The 21,977-nt window shown below is 46.3% G+C and overlaps 1 protein-coding gene across 4 annotated transcripts in view; it reads right to left on the minus strand.

Annotated features, from left to right (window-relative positions):
* MKNK2 (MAPK interacting serine/threonine kinase 2) overlaps positions 1–21,977 on the minus strand; it is a 310,400-nt gene that overhangs the window by 86,059 nt on the left and 202,364 nt on the right. The gene's annotated exons all lie outside the window — the stretch shown is intronic.

A 21,977-nucleotide genomic window follows, 5' to 3' on the forward strand; every position in this document is an offset into this window, starting at 1 on the left:
TCTACTAGGGGGGCCCCCACCAGCAGGAACCCGGAAGTGTGTGAAAACAGTACCTGGAGAGTGAAAACAGTACCTGGACACAGCACTGGACAAACTACCTGCTGTCCAGGGAAGGAGGGAGGTGTAGGGTTAATCTTGTGTAAATATCTTCTGCCGGCAAACTCAGACTCCCCCCTGGCAGGCCCTGAGTGGATTCTTCCTGTCAGGATGTCTGTCTCCTGCCGATGACCTCGCTCCCCCTCCCCCGCCTCACTGAGGAGAGGACAGCACGGACCTGTGCAGTGAAACCTGATATCTCCAGCAGCAGGAGGTGGTGACATCATGGAGGCTGCTGGAGGATCTGTCACAGCAGCTGCCTGGCTGAAGATACAGTACAGAGCCAGGAGAGAGAAGAGCCAGGAGAGAAAAGAGCCAGGAGAGAAAAGAGCCAGGAGAGAAAAGAGCCATCCCCCGCCCAGATCAGGTGAGTAGGAGGTTTTGTTTTGTGTTGGGGCACATCAGAGCAAGGGTACATACTATGGAGGACATTACAGCAGGGGTATATACTATGGAGGACATTACAGCAGGGGTATATACTATGGAAGACATTACAGCAGGTGTATATACTATGGAGGACATAACAGCAGGAGTATATACTATGGAGGACATAACAGCAGGAGTATATACTATGGAGGACATTACAGCAGGTGTATATACTATGGAGGACATTACAGCAGGAGTATATACTATGGAGGACATTACAACAGGGGTATATACTATGGAGGATATTACAGCAGGGGTATATACTATGGGGGACATTACAGCAGGGGTATATATACTATGGGGGACATTACAGCAGGGGTATATATACTATGGGGGACATTACAGCAGGGGTGTATATATACTATGGGGGACATTATAGCAGGGGTATATACTATGGGGGACATTATAGCAGGGGTATATACTATGGGGGACATTACAGCAGGGGTATATACTATGGGGGACATTACAGCAGGGGTATATACTATGGGGGACATTACAGCAGGGGTATATATACTATGGGGGACATTACAGCAGGGGTATATATACTATGGGGGACATTACAGCAGGGGTATATATACTATGGGGGACATTACAGCAGGGGTATATATACTATGGGGGACATTACAGCAGGGGTATATATACTATGGGGGACATTATAGCAGGGGTATATACTATGGGGGAAATTACAGCAGGGGTATATACTATGGGGGACATTACAGCAGGGGTATATACTATGGGGGACATAACAGCAGGGGTATATATACTATGGGGGACATTACAGCAGGGGTATATATACTATAGGGGACATTACAGCAGGGGTATATATACTATAGGGGACATTACAGCAGGGGTATATATACTATGGGGGACATTACAGCAGGGGTATATATACTATGGGGGACATTATAGCAGGGGTATATATACTATAGGGGACATTACAGCAGGGATATATGTACTATGGAGGACATTACAGCAGGGGTATATACTATGGGGGACATTACAGCAGGGGCATATACTATGGGGGCACATTACAGCAGGGGTATATACTATGGGGGACATTACAGCAGGGGTATATACTATGGGGGACATTACAGCAGGGGTATATACTATGGGGGACATTACAGCAGGGGTAAATACTATGGGGGACATTACAGCAGAGGTATATACAGTATATAGCCTGTGTGCCGCATATGCTTTATACTGTATATAGTCTGTGTGCAGCATATGGTATATACTGTATATGGTCTGTGTGCAGCATATGGTATGTACTGTATATAGTCTGTGCGCAGCATATGGTATATACTGTATATAGTCTGTGTGCAGCATATGGTATATAGCCTGTGTGCAGCATATGATACATAGCCCGACATATAGCCTGTGTGCCGCTTATGGTATATACTGTATATAGTCTGTGTGCAGCATATGGTATATAGCCTGTGTGTAGCATATGGTATATACTGTATATAGCCTGTGTGCAGCATATGGTATATACTGTATATAGCCTGTGTGCAGCATATGGTATATACTGTATATAGTCTGTGTGCAGCATATGATATATAGCCTGTGTGCAGCATATGGTATATACTGTATATAGCCTGTGTGCAGCATATGGTATATATTGTATACAGCCTGTGTGCAGCATATGGTATGTATTGTATATAGTCTGTGCGCAGCATATGGTATGTACTGTATATAGCCTGTGTGCAGTGTGTGAGATATAGCCTGAGAGCAGTGTATGATATATAGCCTGTGTGCAGCATATGGTATATACTGTATATAGTCTGTGTCCAGCATATGGTATGTACTGTATATAGTCTGTGTGCAGCATATGGTATGTACTGTATATAGTCTGTGTGCAGCATATGGTATATACTGTATATAGCCTGTGTGCAGCATATGGTATATACTGTATATAGTCTGTGTGCAGCATATGGTATATAGCCTGTGTGCAGCATATGGTATATACTGTATATAGCCTGTGTGCAGCATATGATATATAGGCTGTGTGCAGTATATGGTATATATTGTATACAGCCTGTGTGCAGCATATGGTATGTATTGTATATAGTCTGTGCGCAGCATATGGTATGTACTGTATATAGCCTGTGTGCAGTGTGTGAGATATAGCCTGAGAGCAGTGTATGATATATAGCCTGTGTGCAGCATATGGTATATACTGTATATAGTCTGTGTCCAGCATATGGTATGTACTGTATATAGTCTGTGTGCAGCATATGGTATGTACTGTATATAGTCTGTGTGCAGTGTATGATATATAGTCTGTGTGCAGTGTATGATATATAGTCTGTGTGCAGCATATGATATATAGCCTGAGAGCAGTGTATGATAGAGCCTGTGTGCAGTATATGATATATAGCCTGAGAGCAGTGTATGAGATATAGCCTGTGTGCAGCATATGATATATAGCCTGAGAGCAGTGTATGATATATAGCGTGTGTGCAGCATATGATATATAGCCTGAGAGCAGTGTATGATATAGAGCCTGTGTGCAGCATATGATATATAGCCTGAGAGCAGTGTATGAGATATAGCCTGTGTGCTGCATATGATATATAGCCTATATATGTCATATGCTGCACACAGGCTATACTGTATATTCCATATCATGGGCTGCACACAGCTGTGTATTTTAATCCTTAGGGTACGTTCACATGTAACATATCCGCTATATATTCTACACAGCCTTTAAATACTTTCTGGGTGCTCCTTACTGCTTCAGCTAGTGTATATGGTTGGGAACTGAAGATGGGACTTAGACTTGCAAGTCTAGGATCTGCCTGTGATTCACAACTCCATATGCTGCTGTGGGGGCTAACACAGTGGGCAAGAGAGCACAGAAAGTACTTAAGTGCTGTGTTCTCGCATTATGCATTATTAACATAAACACAAAGTGGGAACACACCCCGAGTGGGAATACACCCCTCCCCGTCCAGTCTCTAGGGCCTGGCATCTTCCTCTGGACTGCAGCCTCTAGTGACCATCATATGCAGAACAGAGGAGGATGCTGAGCCATACAGCCAGGAGTGAGGAGGGGTAGGTGCTACAGTAAGAAGCCACCTAAATAGAGCACTGTATGGGTTATATTTGAAAAAAAAATGGGGGGGCCCCCAACAAAATTTTTGCCCAGGGCCTCCACCAACCTTATTCCGGCCCTGTGTGGATGTCATCTTATCTTACGGGTGTCCTATGCCATTCTTTCACCAGTAACTTCTACCTTTTTTAAATGTTATAGCCGTTTTTAAGGCAGGATTGACCACAGCAGTAATGGACATGCATGTTGACTACTGGTGTGCCTGCCCTTGCATCCATGTTGGCTACTGCTGGGCCTTAACTGGCATCCCGGGTTCTTGTGTAATTAGCAGTGAGCTTGGTTGCGTGTGACAAGGTGCGGAACCTGGTCGCGGCTCTGCAACTCGGCAGCCTCACACATGTACCATGCCTGGCTCACGTCTTCAACCTAGTGTTGCTGTGGTTCCTTAAAACTTACCCCAATGTGGCTGACTTGCTCACCAAGGTGCACCGCATCTGTGCGCATTTCCGCAAGTCAACCAGTTAAACTAACCCCAACTGCTACAGTCAAATTCAAACTCAAAACAACGGTGGGGGGAGAAGTGGGGAGTCACATGATGCAGTTAATGTTACCCCAACTGCTAGAGTCAATTTCATAGTCAAATTCAATTTACCTCCCTTGTCTTGTCCATTTTGAACCATATTATCTGTGGATGTCATCTTATCTTAGGGGTGACCTCTGCCATCCTTTCACCAGTACATTCTACCTTTTTTCGATGTTGTAGCCATTTTGAAGGCAGGATTGACCAGGTCTTTTTAATAGACACTTGCCTTCTCTTAGAGACTCTTTAAAGGATTGAAAGTGTATTCATTCGTTCAAATCAAATTCCGGGGCCTCTTAAGAAGACTGTGTTGTTATTCTTCGTCCTTACCTCCAAAGATATGCCTCTCACGCACAACTGCATGTGGGTGTGAGGCTAAATCTAGCCATAATTGTATTGTCCATCTTGGTTTGGGTCTGTGGTGTCAGGCTTTTTTGGGTGGTCCATATGCTACCGATGTTTCAATGGTTCCATGTGTTCTCACCGCCATGCTGTGTCAGGCTAAATTTTGGGTTGGTTCAAATGCTAACTCTACTTTAATGAAACTCTGTCTCTTCACCACCATGCTGTGTCAGACCTGATTTTTGGGAGGCTCACTTGCTACCTCACTTTTAATGGTTCTCTGTCTCCTCACTGCCATGCTCTGACGTTACACTACGTCTGTGGGGGAGGGGGACTGGTTGCCGGGGGCCCGCCGATCGCGCCCCCGCCAACCAGACAGCTGTTTTATTTTTATTTTATTTTTTTACTCTACTGTGTCAGGCCTAATTTTTGTGAGGTTCCACGCCTGCCTCAGCTAAAGGCCGATAATGGCCACTTTATGTTTTTTTATTTTCTAACCTTCAATTTAAATTTTAAAATCAAATCGACTTCAATTCAAGTGCAATTTTGCAGGGCTGTCTGGTCATCTATTGTATCTCCAAGATACACGCCACTGTTCAAAGGAACAGACAGTGGTAATGGTGGATCCTAATTTAGCATTCTTGTGTTGTCCATTTCGTAACAGACAATCTGTGGATGTCAACATGCGGGTGTTCTCTGCCGTCCTTTCATTTTTTTAGCTCGGGGCCTCTTAAGAAGACTATTTTTATTCTTCGTCCCTACCTCCAAAGAGATGCCTCTCACGCACAACTGCATGAGGGTGTGAGGCTAAATCTAGCCATAATCCGGCTATTTTAGTTTTAGGAGCAGCATAACTGCCGTGGGTAAGCGCCAACAGGCGGTGCTCAAACTGCTGAACAGCACCTACTACCTTCCTTGAATGTTTTAGCCGTTTTGAAGGCAGGATTGACCAGGCCTTTTACCAGTAGCTTCTTTCCTCCCTTGGATGTTGTAGTAGCCTTTTTGAAGGCAGGATTCACCAGGCCTTTCACCAGTACCGTCTACCTTCCTTGGATGTTGTAGCCTTTTTAAAGGAAGGATTGACCAGGTCTTTATAATACACAGGCTACCGCACTAGCCCTCTCTTAGAGACTCTTTAAAGGATTGAAAGTGTATTCGTTCAAATTCCGTGGCCTCTTAAGAATACTGTATTGTTCTCTGTGTCCTCACTGCCATGCTCTGACGTCACACTACGTCTGTGGAGGAGCAGGACTGGTTGCCGGGGGCCCCCCGATCGCGTCCCTGCCAACCAGCCAGCTGTCTTATTTTATTTATTTGGTCTAGCCGTGGCCTCACCACCCCCGGTCGAGAGGGATCAAGTGTGCCCTTGATGGTGACTGACAGCTGACCTAGCCAGTTAGCTGTCAGCACCTAGGTTCGTGTCCACTATAAATCCCAGCCCCTGGCCTCACTCCAATTTTTTGGGAGGCTCATTAGCTTCCTCATTCACTTTTAATGGTTCTCTGTGTGCTCACTGCCATGCTATGTCTGGCTTAATTTTTGGGAGGCTCACTAGCTTCCTCACTCAATTGTAATGGTTCTCTGTGTGCTCAATGCCATGCTGTGTCTGGCCTAATTTTTGGGAAGCTCACTTGCTTCCTCACTTACTTTTAATACTTCTCCTCACTGCCATGCTCTCACGTCACACTACGTCTGCGGAGGAGCGGGACTCGTTGCCGGGGGGCCCGCCGATAACGCCCTCGCCAACCAGCCAGCTGTTTTATTTTATTTTTTTGGGTCTAGCCGTGGCCGGGGCCTTACTACCCCTGGTCAATAGGCATCAGGTGTACCCCTGATGGTGACTGACAGCTGGCCTAACCAGTTAGCTGTCAGTACCCGGGTTTGTGTTTAATTAGCAGTGAGCTTGGTTGCGTGTGACAAGGGGAGGAACCTGGTGGCGGCTCTTCAACTTGGCAGCCTCACACATGTACCATGTTTGGCCCACGTCTTCAACCTAATGTTGCTGCGGTTCGTTAACTTACCCCAATGTTGCTGCCTTGCTCAACAAGGTGCACCGCATCTGTGCACATTTCCGCAAGTCAACCAGTTAAACTGACCCCAACTGCTACAGTCAAATTCAAAGTCAAATTCAAAATCAAAACAACGGTGGGGGGAGAAGTGGGGAGTCACATGATGCAGGGAATGTTGCCCCAACTGCTACAGTCAAATTCATAGTCAAATTCAATTTACCTTGTCTTGTCCATTTCGAGCCATAATATCTGTGGATGTCATCTTATCTAACGGGTGTCCTATGCCATTCTTTCACCATTACCTTCGACCTTTTTTCGATGTTGTAGCAGTTTTTAAGGCAGAATTGACCAAAGCAGTAATGGACATCCATGTTGACTACTGGTGTGCCTGCCCTTGCCTCCATGTTGGACAACTGATTGGCCTTAACTGGCATCCATTTTGACTACTGCTGTGCCTGCCATTGCCTCCATGTTGGCTACTGCTGGGCCTTGACTGGCATCCATGTTGACTACTGCTGACTACTGGTGTGCCTGCCCTTGCCTCCATGTTGGCTACTGCTTGGCCTTAACTGTCATCCATGTTGACTACTGCTGGGCCTTTACTGGCATCCATGTTGACTACTGCTGTGCCTGCACTTGCCTCCATGTTGGCTACTGCTGGGCCTTAACTGGCATCCATGTTGACTACTGCTGACTACTGGTGTGCCTGCCCTTGCCTCCATGTTGGCTACTGCTGATCCTGCCTGGCCTCCATGTTAACTACTGTTGCTCCTGCCTGGCCTCCATGATGGTTACTGTTGCTCCTGCCTGGCCTCCATGTTGGTTACTGTTGCTCCCACTTGGCCTCCATGTTGGCTACAGCTGCTCCCGGGAGTTCTCTGTGTGCTCAATGCCATGCAGGGTCTGTCCTAATTTTAGGGAGGCTCACTTTCTTCCTCACTCACTTTTAATGGTTCTCTGTGTGCTCACTGCCATGCTGGTCTGGTACAGGTCTGGTATAATTTTTGGAAGGCTGACTGGCTACCGCTTCTACCTTGTTCAATCTGTCCTCACCGCTATGCTGTGTCAGGCTGAATTTTTGGCTGGTTTATGATATGCTACCTCTGTTTTAATGGTTCCCTGTGTTCACACTGCCATGCTGTGTCAGGCTGAGTTTTTTGGTGGTCCCTATGCCTACCTCTGTTTTAACCAGGCTGTTGCACAGAATTTGGCATAATGGTGCCATTAGGCAGCCTCAGAGGCATGCATACATGCTGCCCCTGCTGTTTCCTGTCCATTTCCTTTGTGCTTCAATCAATTTCTGAGGTTGACAGGTTTTCACACGACCTTCCCTCTACCGAACTTGGGTCCCCTGCAAAAATGCTCGAGTCTCCCATTGACTTCAATGGGGTTCGTTACTTAAAAGGAGCACTCGAGTATCGGGAGATATTCGTTTTCGAGTAACGAGCACCTGAGCATTTTAGTACTCGCTCATCACTAACCCTGACTCAAAGTCTGGACTTTTCAACATCCAAGCTACCAGATGAAGCGTCTTTAGATCTGAATACAGAATGGGCCCCTGAGACAACAGGTCCTTCCTCATGGGAAGGAGATACGGTTCCTCCTCTGCTAGAAGATGTAGAAGGCTGAACCAGCTCCTCTTCGGCCAATAATGAGCAACAAGAATTACTTTTGTCCTTCTCTGCGAATCGTCTGCAGTACTCCCGAAATGAGAGGAAGTGGAGGAAATTCATAAGCCAGATGGAAATTCCATTAAATGGACAGAGCATCGACTGCTAACGGACAGTCATTTGGATTCAGGGAGCAAAAGGAAGAAACTTTCTTGTTTTTCCTTGAGGAAAAAAAGATCTATGAGAGGCTGGCTCCACCTTTCCACTAGGGATTGAAAGATTTGCTGGTTCAAGGACCATTCCCCTGGATCCAGTTCCTGACGACTCAGGAAGTCTGCTACAGTATTCAGTTTTCCCTTGAGATGAACTGCTGAGATTGACAGGGTCAATTTTTCTCCCCAGGAAAAAAAATCTTCGCCAGATCCTGAAGGGGCCCATGCTTCATGCCTCCTTGATGGTTCAGGAATGCCACCGTGGTTACATTGTCTGAGTAGATTTTGAGGTGATGGTTCCTCACTAGCGGCGTAGACCTCTTTAGAGCCTCCCAGACTGCTCAAAGTTCCTTGAAGTTTGATTAATGGAACCTCAGGTACAGTGGCCATTGACCTTGCAGATGCTGATCTAAGATCTCGGGTCCCCAGCCACAAGCACTGGTATCCAAACAGGGCAACAACTAGGATCTAGGATCAAGGAGGAACCTTTTGCGAGGTTTTTTGTGTTCAACCACCACTTTAGGGATGATTTCACCTCGATAGGAAGATTCATCTTTTTGTCCAGATGTAGCGGGCTCTTGTCCTAGACCGCCAACACTTTGTCCTGAAGAGGACTTGAATGGAAATGGCTCCATGGAACCGCCAGGATGCATGATGTCATGGTCCCCACAATGGACATAGCTTCTCGGATGGTTCAGACTGATTTCTTCTTGAAGTTTAGCATTTTCAGTCTGATTGATGATAGTTTCTCTGTAGGAAGAAAAGTCATTAGAGAAGAGGAATCCAGAATCATTCCCAAGAATTTTTTTCTTCTGGGATGGAGACAGGTCGGACTTTTGGAGATTTATGATCCATCCCAGCCTCTGCAAGTTCTCAATAGCAATATTTACTTGCTGCTGTAAGAGAGTTCTGGATTCTGCAATAATCGGAAGATCGTCCAGGTATGGCACCAGAAGGATCTTGGACACTCTTAACCAAGCCACCATCTCCACCATGATTTTTGTGAATATCCGAGATGCTGAAGCCAGACCGAAAGGAAGAGCAAAAAACTGAAAATGAAGGATGTTCTTCCCTTTCGCTACCGCAAACCTCAGGAGTTTATGACTGTCCTTGTGTATTGGCACGTGAAAACAGGCGTCCTTCAGGTCAATGGTGGCTAGAAAATAGTTCCTTCTGATTAACGTCATTGTAGTCTTCAGGGTTTCCATTTTGAAGCGTTTGTACGTGACAAAGTGGTTTAGAGCTTTCAAGTTTATAATCATTCTTGAGGTACTCTTTGGCTTTGGTACCAAAAACAGAGTGGAATAATGACCCCTTCCTTCCTCGGAAGGGGGAACCAGACAAACTGCTCCTAATTGTAGCAATTCGCTTATTCCATCCAGAATTTTTTAATGAAATGAGAAAGGGGGTCTGTGATACGAAGTATTCAGGGAGGCAGCGAGGAGAATTAGATTTTGTAACCTTTTTTTACAATCTTTAGGACCCACTGACTTGAGGTTATACTTGCCCAGGAAAGATAAAAATGGGCTAACCTGCCTTCCACGGGCAAGCAGTCACTGCTTTTGTTCTGAGGAGTTGGGGTTGAGGAGAAAATCCTTTCCCTTACCTCCTTTGGCGTAGCTCCATCTTCCACTTTTTCCTTTTCCTCTATAGCCCCTGCCTCTGGAACTTGAGGGACGAAAAAATTCTCTTTTTCTGGGCCTTTTCTTATGGAAACCCTTTCTTTTTACTAGAGGCATGTTCAAGAATCTTATCCAATACTGGACCAAATAACAGTTTCCCTTCAAAAGGAATGGAGCAAAGCTTGCTTTTAGAGGCAGCATCGCCCTGCCAATGCCTCAACCAAAGAGCTCTACGGGCTGATTTGGATAAGGCACCTGACTTGGCCGCCATCCTGACGGATTCTATAGAGGCATCTGCCAAAAATCCCGCCAATGTCTTCAACATAGGAACTGATGCCAGAATCTTCTCCCAAGAGGTATTAGATTCCAGATGTTTTTCAAGTTGGTCCAGCCAAACATACATAACCCGGGCCACACTGGTAGCCGCAATATTTGGTTTGAGAATAAAGGCCGAAGCTTCCCAGGTCCTCCGCAATAGGCCGTCCATCTTGCGGTCCATTGGCTCTTTAAGTTCAGAGGCATCTTCGGTAAGGCAGTCTTCTTGACCACCTTTGACACTTGTACATCCACCTTGGGAATTTCTTCCCAAAGGGCAGAATCTTTTTCTTCAAAGGGAAGCCTTGCTCTAAATTAATTTGACACTTGAAGTCGTCTTTCAGGATACTTCCATTCGTCTAGAATTAGAGACTTAATATTCTCATAGATTGGGAAGCAACGCCTTTTCTTTCGTTTTAATCCCCCGAACATTTCTTCCTGAATGGTTTTGGGTTCCACCGGGTCCTCAATATCCATAGTGCCACGCACTGGCCTTAACATGGCATCCGTCTGATCATTGGAGAAATAGAATCTAGTATCTCTTTCTTCTTCCTGCTCACCCGCCGAAAGTTTTCCTTCCTCCAAAGAGTCAAATTCCTCCGGGATTCCTTCCGAGCCGGACTCAGACATAGTAATACAAGGTCTTTTAGCCCGGGAAACGGACGGGCTAGATGAAAGCGAGGACATGGCTGCTTGAATTTCTTGCCTAATTATAGCCCGCATTTCTTCCTGCACAATCGGGGGAAGCAGGTGGAGGTGGAGGAGCAGGAACAGGAGCAGATGCAGGGGCCGGCGGGGGAGAAGGAGGTAGGCTAGCAGACTTGTCTGATTTGTCAGGAGCTTCAGCTTTTTCCTGATCCAGCACCCTAGAGATGCAGGAACCACACAGCAATTTCTTACACGAATCTGCCAGTGATTTGAAGCAGACAGCAAATTTTTTAGAACGTGACCTCTCTTTTTTTCCCCTTTTCTTTTTCTCTTTCTTTCTCCTTCTGGGCAGGCACTTTCTCTCCCTGAAGAAAAAGGAGCGAGAGAGAGAACAAATAACATATCCCGAGGTATAATGAAGCCTAAGTAAGTGACCCATCTCTGGAACAGATACTCACGCGCAAGCGTGCCCAGTAACATGCAGCAGACGCCCGTGGTCCTAGGGACGCTGGATCCATGTGACGCCGAGCCTCCCTGTCGGATGCAGACACCCGGAAGGAATACTGCCACAGACGCCAGCTGGAAAACCCCGCATCCCCCGATCCTCTCAACAAAGATCCGCAAATAGACCGGAACAGTGCCGATTGCACCAGCCTTCCCTGCCTCAAGCCACTGGGACCACAGCAGGGAAGGCGAACACGCTGGAGGTGATCCTGCAGGAAACGACCAGCAGTAGCAGCAGACCTTCGAGGGGACCTCTGCAGAACCGGACCACATCTGCCTGTCAGGTAAAACATTTCTCACACTCACCTGATCCCCCTGACAGCAAGGACCGGAGAGAACTCTGTGCTTTGATCCTGCAAGGGAACAGGAAAACACTGAGGTGGATCTGGGGGAGGGGCTTTTTAACCGGTAGTGCTGTCATGATGGCGATTTGTAAATATAATTTAAACAATGCTAATAGTCCTCTTTCTTTCACAAAAACACTAAGAAGTTACACATTTCATTTAACCCCTTCAGATCTACACTCTAGCAAATAAATCCAGAAAGTTTCTTTCTGCAGCAGTTTTCTTTTTATTTCACTTTCAATACTCCCATGGATTTCATGGAGCAGTAAGCACTGCAAGCCATGTACTTTATGACCATATTCATGGAAATGTCTTGCTACCGATGTTTCCCCAAATTTCTTTCCTTCTTTCTCCTCTCTTTCCTGCATTCTCTAATGAAATGGACAGAAATAACCTATTGCACAGAACAAGCCACCATGCTCCTACTACGTTTAACCTCTTAGGGTATATGCCGTACCCGTACGGCATATGCCCGCAAGAGGAGTTCAGAGGCAGGCTGCGCTGTGACCCTGCTCTGAACTGCCGCAATCCCGACTGCTATCTGCAGCACGGGACCGTTGCTATTAGCGGGAGCGGTCTGATCGCTGCTCCTGCTAATTAACACCGTTAGATACAGCTGCATCTAACTGTGTTATTTGCAGCCCATCCCTGGTGTCTAGTGGCGGGATCCCCCCCTGTGATGCGATTACAGAGGGGGGATTCCTTGGTCTTACCGAGCCGGGCCTCAGTGTCGGAATGACGCTAATCCTAGCTCGGTATTCTACTGCAATGGTCTGCAGCAGATCAAAGCAACAGAGCACCGATCTCATGGATCGGTGCTGTGTCATACAACTACACTAACCTCTATGAGGGATTAGTGTGGCTGTATTAAAAGTCCCCCAGGGGGACTTCAAACTACTGTGAAAGTGAAAAGAAAAAAAAAGTGTTTTTATAAATACAAAACCCCCTTAACCCTTAGACGACCCAGGGCGTATAATTACGCCGTGGAAGTCTGTCCCCAGACGACCTAGGGCGTAACTGTACGCCCTGGGTGTTTCTCCGGCTATGCAGCGTGCTACGCTTCATAGCAGGTGAGGGCCGGCTGCAATCAGCAGCCGGGACCTCACCGGTAATGACACGCTGCAGCAATCACGCTGCCGCGTGCCATTAACTCCTTAAATGCCGCGACCGCGGCGTTTAAGTGTAAGTGACAGGGGGAGTCCCCTGTCACTTACCGATCAGGATCCCTGCAGTGTGACTGCGGGGGTCCCGATCGTTGAAACTGACCGCCGGAGGTCTCTCACCTGCCTCCGTGCGGTCCGATCGGCGATCTGCTGCACTGAGCCTGCACAGGCAGGCTCAATGAGTAGATCGCCGATAACACTGATCAATGCTGTGCCTATGGCATAGCAATGATCAGTGTAAAAATTCAAGTACTGTATGTACAAGTCCCCCAAAGGGACTTCAAATGTGTAAAAAAAAAACAAGTTAAAAACACTAACACACAACCCCAAAACCCCTCCCCCAATAAAAGTTGAAATCACCCCCCCCTATCCTATCATATAAATAAAACATATAAAAGTAAATAAACAAATAAACATATAATATACCGTAGCGTGCGTAATTGTCCGATCTATTAAAATATAACAAGCGTCATTGCGAACGGTAAACCGCGTACACAAAAAGAGGGAAAAAAGTGCGCAGATTACCGATTTTATGTTACATTATATATAAAAAAAAATTAATAAAAAGTGATCAAAACGTCCGATCTTCACAAATATGGTATTCATAAAAACAAGAGATCATGGCGGAAAAAATGACACCCCATACAGCCCCGTAGGTGAAAAAATAAAACCGTTATAAGCGTCACAATAGTCCCATTTTATTTATAATTAATTGCTAAAAAAAAGGATATCATTTAAAAAAAATATATAACATTAGAGAATCTGTGTAAACCTGCATATGGTTCTGTTCAGGCTGACCTATAGAATAATTGTATTATGTCGCTTTTACCATATAGTGCATTATGTAGACACAGGAACCCCCCAAACGTTACCATATTGCATTCTTTTTTGCGATTTCACCAATTTATATCTTCATAAATAATATATTTGGAATTCCATCACACATGTTATGGTAAAATGAATGACGCCATTACAAAGTACAACTATTCCTGTAACAAATAAGCACTTACATGGCTTGTAGATAAAAAACTGAAAGTGCTAGAGCTCTAGGAGGGAGGAGGGAAAAATGGAAACACTAAGATCAAAATTTGCGCGGTCCACTGGGTCATTTTGGGCCTGGTCCTCAAAGGGTTAATAAAAGTCTGAATCACCCCCCTTTTCCCATTTTATAAATAAAAATAAATAAACAAACATATTTGGTATCGCCGCGTGCATAATTACGCAAACATCCTGATATCACATTCCTATAACATTCCTGATCTCGCACAGTAAACCGAGTGAGCGCACAGACCCGCCAAAGAGCAAAAATTTTGCATTTTTGGTCACATCAAATCAATAAACATTGTAATGAAAAGCGATAAAAAAGTTGCATATATGCAATCAAGGCACCGATAGAAAGAACACATCATGGCGCAAAAAATGACACCTCAATCAGCCCTATAGACCAAAGGATAAAAGCGCTATAAGCATTGTAATAGAGCAATTATAGGAATTTTTTTTTGCTGTAGAAGCCTTTATTTTTTTAAAAGCCATTAAATAACATGCAAGTTGCATATCGTTTTAATCGTACTGACCTGAGGAACAAACGGCGTAAAAACGAAAACCCCACAAGAAAAAGAATTGTATGTTTTTTGTGTGTTTTTTTTTTTTTTTAATTTCATCGCGCATATAATTTTTTTCTGGTTTCGCAGCATATTTTACGCAAAAATTAAGTCTGCCATTGTAAAGTACAATTAGTAACAAAAAAAGGGCTCATGTGGGTTTCTAGGTGAAAAATGCAATTGCTATGATTTTTTAAACACAAGGAGGAAAAAACGAAACCGCAAAAAATGAAAATTGGCTCCGTCCTTAAGAGGTTAAAGGAATTCCCAAAAGCCAATTGATGTGAGTAAAACACATATGTAAAAATGAAGAAATCTGTGAAGTACAAAGTGAAAAAAAAGGTTGGGAAGTTCTGTGCAAAAGGTTATGTTATAATAAACATTAGGTGAATAAAGCATGGGAAGATGTGAAACAAATCCCGAAAGAAAATCTATTAAAAAGATATAAGTGAGAAAGAAGGACAGATAATGTTTCAATCTAAATTTGACAGACACTCTCAGGTGGTAAGTAGGACGATCTTAAAATATTGGACCATGTTAAAACATGATGATAAATATGGTAAACTTTTTAAAGATCCTAGATTTGTATATAGAAAAGGCCAGTCCATAGCAAATATGGTAATTAAATCAGATATAGCAGGACCCACAAAATTCAGACGAATAAAGTTGAGAACATGCCGTAAAGGGACATTTGCATGTCTTTCCTGTCAGAATTGTAATTGTAATATCAAAGGAGATAGTGTGAACCATCCCCTAAATGAAAATAGTATTAAGATAAAAGGAATGTACACATGCAGGACAAACAATGTTGTGTACATGTTAAAATGCCTGTTTGGGAGGGGGGGCGTGGCTTGCCTATGGCGGAGTGAGCAGCACGGCGGCTGAGCTCCTGGGCCCGACTTCACTTCCTCCCTCCCTGACCGCAGCTAACGGGTACTAAAGCCGACTAAACATACCATGGGGAAGAAAGGCAAGAACAGGGGGCCCCCCGAGACTGATCCCCCCGGGATTCAGCAGTTTTTCGCTGCTACGCAGCAAGGAACCAGCACCCGGAGAGAATCCAAGATGGCGCCGAGAGCGACACGCGCTACCTCTCCTCACACCACAGCTAGCCAGCGCTCCATCTCTCCTGCACTGAGTAAAGACGCTGACAGCAGGGAAACATTACCAGAGTCAGAAGATGAAGACTGGTGCCTGAGAGATTTGGGCAAGTACATTAAGTCGTTACCAACTAAGCAAGACTTTGAGCATTGTGTGCATAGAATTGAGGAGACTTATAAAAAAAGAGTTACGCACTCTGAAAAAAGATATTGGTATACGCTTTGACGACATTGACAAGATCCATGAGGGATTTCACTCGCATTTGGCCGCTCAGCTCACAGTGATCCAATACCATTCTATGAAAATAGAGGAACTGTTGGTGCGTCAGGAGGATGCGGAAAACCGCAACCGGAGAAATAATGTTAGGCTACGGGGCCTGGCGGAATCAGTATCCGACCTGGAGGCCGCAGCACAAACCATTTTTGCGCAACTATTGCCGCCTGACCATCCAGGCCCAGTGGAGCAGGACAGGATTCATAGGGCCTTAGGGCCTAAACCGCCACAAAATGGCAGACCACGCGACATCATATGCCGGGTGCACTTCTTTAAAGTTAAAGGACAACTCCGGCGAAAAATTTTTTTGGCTTATTTAACACACATTACAAAGTTATATAACTTTGTAATGTGGTTAAATACCCGGTCTGGCCCCCTTCCCCCACTTTCCGACCCCCGACCCCCCACCCCGGAAGTTAAAGAATATATACATTACCTATTACGGTCGTCACGGTCCTCTTCTCTGGTGTCGGGTGATGTCAGAGCTGGGGGCGGTCCGGGTCTTCTTCCTCCTCGGCGTCTTCATTGAGAGTGAATGGGAGAGAAAAGGCTGCTGGTGCACATGCGCACCAGCAGCCTTTTCATTGGCTGGAGCGCATCACATGGCTTCCAGCTTGCTCAGCCCTGATTGGCTGAGCTTGCTGGAAGCCATGTGATGCGCTCCAGCCAATGAAAAGGCTGCCGGTGCGCAAGCGCGCTGGCAGCCTTTTCTCTCTCATGGACCCAGAAGAAGGAGACATCGCTGGACGGCGGACGCAGGTGACGGTGAGGCGGACGGCGACCGAATGGAGTGGCGATCGTCACCGGAGGGATGGTGAGTATGGTGTCTGTGTGTGTCTGTGTTTTTTTTTTTTTGGGGGGGTCCCGCCGGAGTTGTCCTTTAAAGATGCTATCATGGCGGCGGCAAGAGAGAAAGGGGAAATAGACTATGATGGCTCATCCGTTATGCTGCTGCAAGATCTCTCTAGCCGCACTTTACAATTACGCCGTGCTCTAAAGCCTTTGCTGGAGTTGCTCCGCACTAATGGGATCTCCTATCGCTGGGGTTTCCCCTTTCACCTGCGAGCACATAAGGATGGAGTTACTGGGATCTTTCGCCAGCTGGGCGACCTCCCTAAGTTCTTGGGGACTTTTGAGCTCCCTACGGTTCGTCTCCTGGACTGGCCGACACCCCCATTGCTGCTGGATCCTAGTTCCGACGAGGCGCAGGAGTGGTCTCCAGTAGCAACTAGGAAGAGACCGAAGAGAGGGATGGAAACCCTAGCTGATTCCGGTGACACTTGAGGAACTCTGAGACTGTCTCCAGTGCCCTCTAGGTTGGCACTAGTTTGTGCCGACTCTGTGACTGTTGGACATGCCATGTTGGATATCGGACCATTTCCTGGTCCTGTAGATTTTTCTTGCCTTGGTCACACTTGTTTCTTTTGTCCTTTACTTATGTAGCCCACTGTGGTTTTTTCCCTTTTTCCTTTTTATTTTTTTATCAGTGGCCTTATTCTTTTGCTTCTCTTCCAGTCATTTCCTAAGTACCCGTTCAATTGTAATGTTATGGTATTATATATATGGTGTTTTAGATTGGGGGTGGGGGGGAGTTGGTGGGAGGGCCTGGGGGAGTTTTGTTGGTTTTCTTTCCGTTTTGGTTTCCACAAACCCAAGGGCTTACTCGTCACTCTGACGAGTGTGGTGTTGAGCGCGGTGCTCTTCACCGTACAAAATTTAGCCACGTGACTGTATGGTTGTTGGTTCTATGTGTCTTCCATATGTTTCACCTACTGGTTCCTTTTTTGTTGTTTTGGGCCTGTTTGTCTCTTCCTCATGTTCCTTCCTTCCCTCCCCCCCCCCCCCCCCCCTCCCCCTTCCCTCTTACCTCTCCTTCTCCCAGCTTCCCTTTCCTCTACTTCACTCTGTTTCTTTTTCCTTTCCCTCTTGTCTTTCTTTGGAGCGCTACGCCCCTTTGGGCTTCTACTTCTCTTCCCTTTCTGAGTGATGGAGACGTTTAAGTTTTGTACTTTTAACGTGAAAGGCCTAAATGTCCCTGAACGTAGACGCCAAATTGCGTACTCACTTCATAAGCAGCGGGTGTCTGTAGCTTTTTTCCAGGAGACGCATTTCAAAACGGAACATGTTCCCAGCTGTGCCTCGTTTTTCTATCCGACATGGTACCATAGTTCTAATCCACTGGGGAAGTCTAAGGGTGTCTCTGTAGAATTTCATAAATATTTCAACCCCACTGTTCTTTCTTCTCTTATAGATACTGACGGTAGATTTCTATTCCTTCGAATCTCCTGGCAGGACCGCCAATATGTGTTGGCTAATGTGTACTTCCCCAATCAGGGCCAAGACTCGTTTGCCCGAATGGTCCTGGGTAAGCTGGAAAGGTTTGCTGAATCCCTCCCCATCATCCTAGGGGGTGACCTTAACTGCATCTTAGATCCGCATCTGGACTCCTCCTCTGGTAAGTCCGCTCTTTCCCGTTTGGCAACACGCAAGGTTCAGGTCCTATTGCAACGTCTCCACCTAGTGGATTTATGGCGCACCTTACATCCGAATGAGAAAGATTATAGCTTCTATTCCCCGGTTCACTCCACCTACAGTAGAATTGATGTCCTTTTAATTTCTCATGGTCTGCTGGATGCCTCCCCTAAGGCCCATGTAGATAAGATCTTATGGTCGGACCATGCCCCGGTCCACGGTTCCCTCTGTTGACAATCTCACTCTAAACGCCCCTTTTCCTGGCGCCTTAATGAAAATTTGCTGGAGGATGTGGCGTGCATGGCAGACCTTCGGAAAGCTATTGTCACCTTTAAGGAGGCCCATGATACGGACGCAACTGCTGCCCCTATGAAATGGGAGGCCTTAAAGGCGGTCTTGAGGGGAGTCCTCATTGCCCATGGCTCGCGGCTAAAGAAGGAGAGGGGTGCCACTGTACGTAAACTGGCAGACCGCATTGCTTCTTTAGAGGTGACCCATAAAAACTCCTTGGCCCCTGATACTTATGCTGAGTTGTTACTGGCACGGAATAAATTACGAGAGATCTTAGATCAGCGCTCCGCATGCCTCCGAGCCAAGCTACGGGCCCGGTACTATGAATTCGGACATAAGAGTGGGCGTCTCTTGTCCAGAGCCCTGCATCCCAGAGTACATAATACCTTTATTCCTTCAATTGCGCGTCCCCAGGGAGGCAAGGCGTATGCTACTAAAGATATCCTAGTACAGTTTCGCGACTTTTATGCGTCCCTGTACTCGCTGAAAGGTCGCTTGGCAAACTTGCCACCTGAGGAGGTGCAACGTCGGATTCGGTCTTATATGTCCAGATCTCCTATCCCTCGCTTCCCAGCAGAGATCACAGATGTTCTGGAGGCTGATATTTCCCCTGTTGAACTGGCTTCGGTCATTAAAGAGGCAAAACATGGTAAATGCCCTGGACCGGACGGTTATTCCGCGAGGTTCTATAAACTTCTTGAGGGTGAACTTTCTCCCGTGCTTCTCTCTGCTTTTAATGAGGTATGGCAAGGTGGGTCCTTTCCCTCTTCGGCACTTCTGGCTCACATATCTGTGATCCCCAAGCCTGGGAAATCTTCGGAGTTATGTGGCAAATATAGGCCAATATCCTTAATCAATCTAGATATCAAGTTCTACTCAAAGATTTTGGCGTCTAGATTGAGTCCTCACCTGTACCACATCATAGATAAAGACTAAGTTGGTTTCATGAAGCAGAGAGAAGCAAGGGACAATACTATCAGGACACTGACTCTTATGGAACGGGCCAGGGTGGCGGGGGCCCCCCTGTGCATCCTGTCACTCGACGCAGAAAAAGCGTTTGACAGGGTGCATTGGGGGTTCTTAGAGGCTGCTCTAGAACATATTGGTCTGGGACAAGCAATGCGAGGAGGCATTATGGCTTTGTATAGGGGCCCCTCGGCCCAGGTTAGGGTTAATGGAATACTTTCTGACCCCTTCCCGATCTCGAATGGGACACGGCAGGGATGTCCCCTTTCTCCCCTGTTGTATATAATAGTTATGGAATTCCTGGCTGAAGCTATTAGGAACAATGACTCTATCAAAGGCCCCGTGGTGGGAGGTTGGTCCCAGAAAATTGCTATGTACGCGGGCGATGTTCTCCTATATATTTCTCAGCCACTGACTAGTCTCCCAAACATCATGGATGAAATTCATCGCTATGGAGAAGTCAGCAACTTTAAAATTAACACCGCAAAGTCTGAGATTCTTAATGTTTCCTTGTCTAGCCCCGCCGTGTCCCACTTGAGATCAAATTTCCCTTTTAAATGGCAGCTCTCCTCCCTCAAGTACTTAGGGGTACACCTAACCCCAGACATAGGCTCTCTATATGCGATGAACTTTGCCCCGTTACTAAAAACTCTGGAAAGGGATCAGGAGGAGTGGCAGCGCCTTAACCTCTCTTGGTTTGGCCGCCTGGCAGCAGTCAAAATGGATGTTTTGCCCAGGGTCCTTTATTTCTTTCAGACCTTACCGATGGTGCCTATAGGCCCATTCCTACGAAAGCTGAAATCGCTGTTAAACAAATTTATCTGGGGTGCTAAAAGAGCCCGCCTACCCTATAGATTGCTTGCCAGGCCCAAATTGAGAGGAGGCACAGGTCTGCCTGACTTTAGAGTTTATCATCAAGCTGTGCTGGGTTCATGCATACTTGATCTGATCCACTCTAAAGCCTCTAAACAATGGGTATCTTTGCTTGAGGACTTGTCTGTATGCCCCCCTCTTGCTCTTCTCTGGAAGGAGCCCGGGACTAGACCTGCTCTAGGCAACCTCCCGGCTCTTATTAGGGTCCTGTTGTCCTTTGGCGATAATGTGGTTAAGACACTTAAGTTGTGGTCTAGACCGGGCCCCCTGACCCCCTTGCTGGAGTACAGTGCCCTTTCTCCTGACTTAGAGACCAGATTTCGTCGTCTGGGCGAAAAGGCTTTAGATTTACAGTTTCGCCACCTGTGCCCCAGCAGGGGGGTGCGCCCCTTTGCTGAGCTGGTTGAGGCGGCTGTTCTGCAACCCACGGAATGGTTGGCTTATGATCAGTTAAGGGAATTGTTTCTCACCATTAAAGATAGTTGGGGTGTCATGGGTGAATTGACCAGTTTTGAGAAATTGTGTGCTGGAACTGCTCATCCAGGGCACGCAGTATCTCTACTGTATGCTCTGCTTCTGGATGTCAAAGATGGTATTTACACGCCTGCGTATGTTGCCAAATGGGAAAGAGGACTTGGGAAGCAGCTCACAGAAGGTGAATGGAACTCGATTTTTAGTCTGGTTCACAAGTCATCCCTTTCCAGTTATGCCCAGGAAAAGAATTTTAAGATTCTGTCTCACTGGTATTATTACCCTGAAAGACTTCATAGACTGTTTCCCTCTGTGGCTCCTGAGTGTTGGCGGTGTGGTGTCGGAGAGGGAAGCCTCGAACATGTTTGGTGGTCCTGCCCGGAGATTTCCAATTTCTGGACCTCAGTCTTTGCCCTATATAATAAGGTAAGCTCTGATACCGTTTCCCCCTCTATGGGATTGGCCCTGTTGTCCTCCCTGGTGGACTCCATAAAGTCCTTCCGAAAGGGCCTTCTCTGCCACTTCCTGCATGCTGCCAGACAGGCGATTCCACGTAAGTGGAAATCAACTGTTCCCCCTACCTCTGGGGATTTCTTAGACTGTCTCCTGGATATTAAGCGTATGGAGGATCTTTCAGCCCATTCTGAACGTGATAAAACCCTTTTTACTAAGACATGGTTCTGTTGGGACGTGTTCAGTGATTCAGGTGACGTTGTAACCTGGATCTCGCACCATTGGCGTTCGATTTCTCTCAGAAACGGTCTCTCCACTTTATCTGTTGCTTGGTAGTGCTCCCTCTTTCTTTTCATCCCCTTTTTCTTTTCTCTGTTCTTCCCTTCCCCTATTCCTACTGTTTGTCCTCTCCCCCCCTCCCCCCCCTTCCCTTTCCCCTCTTTACCTCATGTTCCTAGTTTGATGTGGCCCAACTTTATGTTAAATTCTGTTAACTACTGCCTCTTGTTATAAAGGCTGCTTAATCTACCGTGATATTGTTGAGCATACAGAG

This window comes from Dendropsophus ebraccatus, chromosome 7, assembly GCF_027789765.1.
Source record: "Dendropsophus ebraccatus isolate aDenEbr1 chromosome 7, aDenEbr1.pat, whole genome shotgun sequence".
In the NCBI taxonomy this organism is placed as follows: Eukaryota; Metazoa; Chordata; class Amphibia; order Anura; family Hylidae; genus Dendropsophus; species Dendropsophus ebraccatus.